A 9,111-nucleotide genomic window follows, 5' to 3' on the forward strand; every position below is an offset into this window, starting at 1 on the left:
ATCTTGGTAAAACATTAGCTCTTCTTGGTTCTAATGAGTGACTAGAAGCTATACTCTTTGTAAGGAAGATTGAAGGACATCTTTTGGCATTGTTATGTGATACTTTTGGCCTCTTCTTCTTCTTAGCCTAAAATAGGGTATTTCAGGGCTAAAACCTGTAAACACAGATTCTCCTTCAGCTATAATCATTGCAAGTACAAACTAGACTTGTAATTCCCTCTACATAGTATCTTGCTTCCTCTTCATTCAAGGGAGGTTTCAAAGAAGTCTTTTGGTAATTTTTTGCCATGCTTTGGAATGAATCCTAGCTCTCCATAATAGTCATTCCATAGGCTGAAGCTTTTCTACAGCTTCTTTATTCGTGTTATGTTGAGCTAACTCATGAAACTCATGATCTTTCAATGAAAAACTAGCAACATTGAAGCAAGTTCCATAACCTTGAATCATTCAAAGGCTAATATAGGCAGTCTTTATCTTGAACCTCTATCTTCCTTGTACTAATATGTTGAAAAGAGAAAGTGTCTTGAAGATCTTCTTCATGCCTAGGCTGAAATAGGCAGTTATATTCATAGGCAAAGAAGGGCAAGACTCTTCTTGTATCAATTGAAGTTGTACTCCTGCTTCCAAGTCATCCATCATTGTGATTATAAGTTCAAGCTCTTAACCCATTTATTCAACCATCTTATGAATGAATTAGTCTTTTGAAGATAAGTCAAAGTATATGGAAAACTAAAGGTTGAGAAGTTCCTCTTGAACCTATAAACAATCACTTGAATCTACTTATCTCTTGAAGACACTTTTCCATCTATATTGTCAAATTTTCTTACCAAACCCCTATGGTGACCTTCAACCCTACACGTTGCGACACTGCTCCTTCCTCTTGCATCCTCCTCCCCCTAAGAAACCACCATTGGGATACTGCCCCTTTTTCTACAGCTAGAGATTTTTCATACACACTCTCTATCCTAGCTTGCTAGAGATTCTACTCTCAAACTATCACTAAGGTGACTTCAAAATCCTCAATGATATTACACATTACATATTAAACACATTAAATATACCATATACATAATCTTACAAAATATGATTTGATATATTTTAATTATATTTATAAATAATTAATAAAATGAAACTATATTTTATAATATACACATAGTACAATACATTAATATAATATAATTTAGACATAAATAGACTAACTTAAAAATAAAATATAATATGATAATTTTACTATTATGAGCAAGTAGGTACTATAAGATTTATAAATATTTAACCATGATACAAATTATATTTCCTTCTCAAATAGCTTCTAATTGATGGTGAAATTTTCTCAATCTTTATAGCTTCATGTCATAGCGAATGAAATCTCCTATTCTTTGGAGGTCTTTTGTGGTTTAAACATTTAAGCACGAGGTCAATGTTTCTCATAAAATATCTTTATCCTTGTTGTCATGTGGAATACATGAAATAAAGGTTTTGATCATTTGATCAAATATTTTCTTATGGAGATCACAAAGAGTGTTTATCCTTGTTGACATACAATAGAGGCTTTAACAATTTGGCTAAATCTTGTTCTATGGACATCACAAATAATTATTATCCTTGCTATCATGTAGGTTACATACAATACATGTTTTGACCATATGCCTAAATCTTTTGTTGTGAACATCATAAAGAATTTTAATCCTAAGTCTTGTGTAAAATACTTGTAATAGAGGTTTTGACCATTTGGCTAAATCTTTTCCCCATAAAGATCACTATGAATTATTATCCTTATTGTATATATTTTGCTTGAGGTTTTGACCATCTAGCTAAATATTTTTCTATGGAGACCACAATGAACTTTTATCATTTTTGTCATGTGAAATACATACAACCAAGGTTTCAATCATTTGACTATGTCTTTTCCTATGGGGATCACAAATAATTTTTATATTTGCTATGGTGTGAAATACATAAAGTAGATTTTTAACTACGTGGCTAAATCTTTTCCTATATATATTATAAAGAATTTTAATCATTATTCTCGTGTTGAATAGATATAGTACGAGTTTTGAACATCTGCTATATCTTTTTCCAATGAGAACACACAAGGAAGTTTTTGCTTACTCAAAGAGTAGCTAGTAAAATAAAGTAAAATCAAGGGCAACTAAAAATATAAGAAGAATATTTTCTTCTTTAGTTTAGAGCATAGTTTATGAGAAATTTTGTTTTTGGCCATATGGTCAAATCTATCCCCTTTCTATAAGATATTTTCATTAATACTTTGTAGTATGGATATTGGACTCATTCTATCTAATGTTTCAATTATTTTTTCTTTTCAATGAAATTAGATATTGCATTGTATTTAGCAATTCCATTACTATTTTCTTCTTTATAAGAGATGACAACATACATATTATATATAAGTATCATGAATAACAAATTTTATTTTGGAGAAACTGTGAATTTGCTAGTTGATCATGAGATTCTTGCACTTGGGAGAGTGCATGCAATACATCCGAATGAGACATGCCATGGAGAAACACTTAAAGGTGGATATATTTTAGTGGCTATTGATAAATGTCTAAATGCAATGGCATATTTGCCATCTCCAACAATTGATGCAATGAAGGTTCATAAAGCTGTAGGTGGTTTTGCAAAATGGGAAAAGAAAGTTGTAGTGGTTCTTTCAAACCCAATAACAATTCATGATGAAGGAGATGATTACGAATCAACCCATGTCATACCTTCTGAGGATATTGATATGTTTAGCATTTATGAATGTTGGAGAGAACATAGAGTGATGCTATGGACAGAAGGCAACACAATGTGTATTGGGACAGGGGTTATATTATTGGCTTTTCCATATAATGTGATAAACTTTGAATTACTACAAGGATACGGAGGCATAGCGACGGCACTTTTCGACACAAAATAGCGGCCTTGTTATTTGCGTCGCATTTAGTGACACAAATAGTGACGGTGCTTAGACGAAAAAACGCGGGTCAAAACCCAAGCATGTTATTTTGCGCGAATGAACGAAAGAGAGAGCCCAAGGGAGAGCGAACTCCATCTTGCATTTGAGAGGGAGAGGGAGAGAAAGAAAGAAAGAGAGAAAGAGAGAGAAGGAAAGTTTCTCACCTCCGCCACTGCCATTTGCAAAGAAGAGGAGGAAGTGTACGGAGGGCAAAGAGGATTCGTCGTCGCAAAGAGGAGCCGCTGAATCCATCCTCGGGCCTTTGCGGTGAGTGCATTGTTCTTTCTTACTTTATTTTTGTTTTTTCTCCTTTTCTTTTACTTTTTTAAAAAAAATCATGTGTATTAAGAGAGGGAGGGGAAATGAGAGAGGGAGAGAAAGAGAGAAAAGGAAAGAAGAAACGAGAGAGAGAGGGAGAAAACATTAAACATAATAGGAAAATAGAGAAAGAGAGGGAGAGGGACAGAGGAAGGGAGGGAGAGAGAGAGAGGGAGGGAGAGGTTGTTGTTATTGTTCTTGTTGTTTTATTTCTTCTTTTCTTTTTTTCTTGTTTGTTGTTGTTGTGGTAGTCGTGGTAGTGGTAGTGGTAGTGGTAGTGGTAGTGGTAGTGGTAGTGGTAGTGGTAGTGGTAGTTGCTTAGTTTCTTATTTTCTTGTTTATTATTGTTGTGGTAGTTGTAGTAGTAGTAATGGTAGTGGTAGTGATAGTAGTAGTAGTTGTTGTTTAATTTATTCTCTTCTTCTTTGTTGTTGTTGTGGTAGTCGTAGTCGTAGTCGTAGTAGTCGTGATTGTAGTAGTAGTACTAGTAGTAGTAATAGTAGTTTTCTTGTTTGTTTTTGTTGAAGTAGTAGTAGTTCTTTTTCTTATCTTGTTTTTTTTTTTTAGTTTTCTTATTTGTATTAGTAGTAGTAGTAGTAGTAGTAGTAGTAGTTTTTTCTTCTTTTCTTGTTTGTTGTTATTGTAGTAGTCGTAGTAGTTGTTGTTGTTGGTGTTGTTATTTTTTCTTCTTTTCTTATTTATTGTAGTGGTAGTGGTAGTGGTAGTGGTAGAGAGAGAGTTATTGTGGTAGTCATAGTCATTGTAGTCGTGATTGTAGTAGTACTAGTAGTAGTAATCGTAGTTTTTTCGTTTATTGTTGTAGTAGTAGTAGTTTTTTTTTTCTTTTCTTGTTTATTATTGTTTAGTTTTCTTGTTTTTTGTTGTTGTTGTTGTAGTAGTAGTAGTTGTTGTTTTTTCTTCTTCTTCTTCTTCTTCTTTTCTTGTTTATTGTAGTGGTAGTGGTAGTGGTAGTGGTAGCGGTAGCGGTAGTCGTAGTCGTGGTAGTAGTAGTAGTAGTAGTAGTAGTGGTAGTGGTGGTGGTGGTGGTAGTTTTCCTGTTTGTTGTTGTTGTTGTTATTGTAGTAGTAGTAGTTTTTTTTTGTTTTCTTGTTTATTGTTGTTTAGTTTTCTTGTTTGTTGTTGTTGTTGTTGTTGTTATAGTAGTTATTGTTGTTTTTTTTTTTCTTCTTTTCTTGTTTATTGTGGTGCCAGTGGCAGTGGCAATGGTAGTCGTAGAGAGAGATATATTTTATTAAAGGAAATTGGTAGTAGAGAGAGAGAGATGTTTTGTTAAAGGAAATGAGAGAGGGAGAGGAAGAGAAAAAGGAAGAAGAAATGAGAGAGGGGGAATAAACATACAACATAATAAAGAAAGAGAAAAAGAGAGAGAGATGGAAGAAGAGAAGAGAATGAATGGATAAAAAACAAAGAGAGAGTGGTGGTGAGGTCCGATGAGGTCCGATGCAATGCCACAAGACGGGAAACACTCTGACATACGTTAATTTGTGGGTGGGTGGAGACTTTACATACATTAATTTTACTGAGTTACAAGAGAAGAAATCCCTTCTCAAACAATTTAAGAATGAAAAAAGGAATGATAACAAAAACAAATTGTTTGTCGTAACGTAGACAAAATGAAAAATGATAAAGGTCTTGATGTTCAAGATTGCAAGGCATATCTTAATGAGCATGTCCCATATCCTTGCTCTCAATGTAAGCTGGAAATCAGACAAAAATGTCGATTGTCTATAGAATACCTATGACGCTTTGACAAGTTTCAATTTGAGATCATTGATCAGGTGATCTCAAATTTGGAGCAAATGGTAAGAAAAGTGTATATCAATTATACATTGCATTCACAAGCCAATTGAATACCATATACAAAAACATTGGGTGTGGTTGGTAAATTTTCTATCCAGGGAGGTGACGTTTCATCCCAAGGAGGAGTGCACCCTTTGTGGCCAGTTAGAAGAGTTCTTGGGTGTGCGATGGATCGAGTTCCTGAGAAAATCCACCACTTGGAATATACTACCCAATCTATACCCCAATCCCAAGGACGAGTGCACCCTTTGCGGCCAGTTAGAAGAGTTCTTGGGTGTGCGATGGATCGAGTGCCTAAGCCAATCCACCACTTGGAAGGTACTACCCAATCTATACCATCAATATCCAGGGAGGTGACATCTCATCCCAAGGAGGAGTGCACCCTTTGCGGCCAGTTAGAAGAGTTCTTGGGTGTGCGATGGATCGAGTGCCTGAGCCAATCCACCACTTGGAAGGTACTACCCAATCTATACCATCAATACCAAAGGAGACAAGCAGCTTTCCAGACTTACCTACAATCTTGGAGCTTGAGATGGAGGCAATGATCGATGCATTGATGTCCATGGATATCAAGACTTCTGATCCGCTTAGAGAGGAAGCATCCATACCATTATATGATGGGTACTGAGTATCTTGCCTGAAAACACTGCTTGCACTCCTAAGTGTGCAAGCAAAATACGGGTGGAGTGATGCGAGTGTGACCGAGTTGTTCATGTACCTTGTACATATGCTTCATTGATTTCTTTTCGGCACTATATTTAAAAACATTTATGCTTTTTCAAGGTGTTTTATGATTTTTTAAAAGATTACTGAAGTATCATATATTACCACTTACAAATACCATGCTTGAGTCTCGTGATGATGCACGATATGTTTTACAAAAGCTTGGCATGGACTACAACAATATCCATACATGTATCAATGATTGCATACTATTTCAAGGAGAATATGAGACTATGGAGACATGTCCAAAGTGTGGTGCTCACAAGTATCAACAAGACTTGCAAGGGCAAACCATCCCTCAAAAAGTTCTTAGACACTTTCTACTTATCCCCCGCATAAACTACATGTTTCGTATGTCCGACATTGCGAGCTTGACAACGTGGCATGCGCAGAATAGGTCCACAGATGGAGTTCAATGAATATTAGCCGATTCATGCACATGGAGCCACATTGACTCTACCTTCCCATTTGCCCGAGAGCTAAGGAATCTTCAGCTCAGTCTTGCTATGGATAGCATGAACCCATTCAGTCTACACTCAACTTCTTACAGTGTATGGCCCATAGTCCTTGTCAACTACAATATCCCTCCATGGCTTTCTACGAAGAAAGGACATCTCATCCTTATCTTACTCGTTCCCTGTCACTACAAAGTCAAAAATATGGACATGTATCTTTGTCCATTACTCGATGAGCTTAAGATTTTGTGGGAGGAGGGGGTCACCATGCAAGATATGAGCAAGCATGATGGTCGACGGTCTGCCAATATTCGAGCCATTCTCATGTGGACCATGCATGACTTTTTGGGATTCAGAGAGTGCTTAAGTAAGTAGGCTTCCGTTCTCATTGGTAATATCTATCATAGCTCGTTCAAGTTTATATTCACTAGATAGAGGTGTTGGGACAGGTTTGGTTACCTCAGGTTATTATGCATATCCATTATGCGGGCCACAATTAGACTCTTGAAGGTCACGAATCATGAAGAAGATGGTATATCAAGGACACACCGCTTTCTTGCCAGAGGGTCATGAACTCAGGGAAGGTTTTCTTAGACCACCACCAACAGGTATGAATGCCTAAAGCTGGTACGAGCTGAAAATGGTCCACACGGAGTCACATCCAAATGAAATGCAACGGTTCTCAATTTTCTACAAGTTACCATATTGGACCCATATACAAATCAACCACCTATTGGATCCCATGCATATTTTCAAGAACGTGGGCAGCTTGCTATGGGACCACATCACAGGAAAGAGAGACACTGTAGGGGCACGAATGGATTTAAAGGAGGTAGGCAAGATGGAGGCACTTTGGCTGTAGTCGAGTGCTGATGGTCGCTTGCAGCTACCTTACACTCCTTGGTTTTTGTCCACTAAAGAAGAGCGCATTGTGAAGCAAATAGTTAAGTCTATCTGCACTTCAACGGGTATGATGCATTCTGTCAGGTTTGGGTTTTCTAAAGAAGACCAATTATCAGGGATAAAATCCCATGATTGGCATAAGATATGATAGGTTTGTACTACGAATGGATTGTAAGTGGCCTGTGTATTTTGCTATTTGGAGTGTAGTCATTGTTCATAATGCTTTCTTGTTTGTGGCAGTTTGTAATACTGATCGCGATCCTAGGATGCCTTACTCCAGAAATAAGTAGGACGATTTACATGTTGTTGAATTTAGTGCAATGGACCTCACAGAAGGAGATTAAGAAGTCCTCTGTTGAATCCATGAGACGGGAAGTAGTGGTGATGGTCTATCTCTTTGAGAAATATCTACCTACCAGCATGCTCACGATACAAATCCACCTTGTGCATCTTGTAGATGAAGTGGATATTGCTGGACCTGTCCATACATGATGGATTTTCTTCTTGGAGCGCTTCATGAAAACCCTGAATGGATTTTGCGACAATGAGGTCAGCCAAAAGCTTGAAGGTTGGTTGGTGTCTGAGGTGCTAGTGCATATTTCACAATGGCTACTAAAGGTGGATTCAGACAATAGTATGCTATGGTTGCTGAAGGATGATGATAGACTGATCAGAGACGTGGTGGTTGTAAATGGGGTAGAAAAAAGAATGGATGCTGCAATGGTGGAGAAAGTGAATTGCTTTTGCATGTTGCACCATGCCTCTATGGAGACGTAGCTCGCTAGGTACCATCAAGCTAGGAAAGATCGAGAGGAAGAGCAATCTGAATTTCGACATAGTACGCGCTATCAACCGATTGGGTATCCCAAGGGCATGGAGGAGATGCCACAGTTTATGTCAACGTGATGGTTGCATGGAGCTTTGACCGCAGCATCTTGCGAAGGGACGGAGGTCTCAACCAAGGAGTGGGAATTCTCGAGGGGATGTAGTCCAAAGGTGATGACATGTTAGGGTTTGTCGTATCTATATTTTATATGTGATAACTAATTGAGTGTTTCAATGTACATTACAAAATATATAATGTAGCATGGTCGTGCGGATGGCATCTCTGCATGGAGAGTATTGACAAAATGCGCTCCACAATAGCTTGTGGTATCATGGCAAGGTTCGAGCAAGAGAGCCGACGACGAGCAACGGATCCAAACACAATTATAGATTAGATGGAGTATTTTGGAAACTTGCAAAGTATTGTCATGGTGGATTACCATAGCTTCTCCATGATTCTAGTCGATGTGCAGTGGTTCAAAGTGGTACTTGAAGGAGATGGAGAAACAATTCAATGAGGTCCATCTAGATTTCTCGAAATAGATTCTGAAAAAAATGGATGGTTTTGCGTGACAGGTTTGTGTTGTCGGCCCATTGTGAACAGGTGCATGAATTTATGTGTTTTTAATTCTATTACGACATGGTACATATCACAATAGTGAAATCTCTCTTGTACGTGATTGTGAACATGTAATTTTCTATCCAAACCCCCGATAACCTTGATGGTGGTATGTTATACCTTCAGCTCCCCAAAGTACGAGAGTATATGATCAAAGCAACGCTTCAAGCATAGATGAGGACAATATGCAAATAGAGGGGTCGATATTGTAAGGGGTGGAGGCCACCGAAAGCTTGGAGCATATAGAGGAGCCAGCATCGGGTAACAATGGTGGAAATATATGAGTCCAAGAATTCTTTGAGAATAAGGTGGACTCATCCTTTTGTGGTGACATGTCTATCGACCTTCTAGTCTATGTGGAGTTGTGTCAGGAGATTGACATGGGACCATAGGGTACTTCATACTTGGAGCATCCACCTACTCAATTCATTGACGAATTGCTTATAAGGGTACATAAGATATGCATTTTAAGTTAAGATCATTTTTTA

The sequence above is a fragment of the Lygodium microphyllum genome, chromosome 22 (assembly GCF_053477565.2).
Source record: "Lygodium microphyllum isolate KBCC chromosome 22, Lygodium_microphyllum_v1.1.10, whole genome shotgun sequence".
Taxonomy (NCBI): domain Eukaryota; kingdom Viridiplantae; phylum Streptophyta; class Polypodiopsida; order Schizaeales; family Lygodiaceae; genus Lygodium; species Lygodium microphyllum.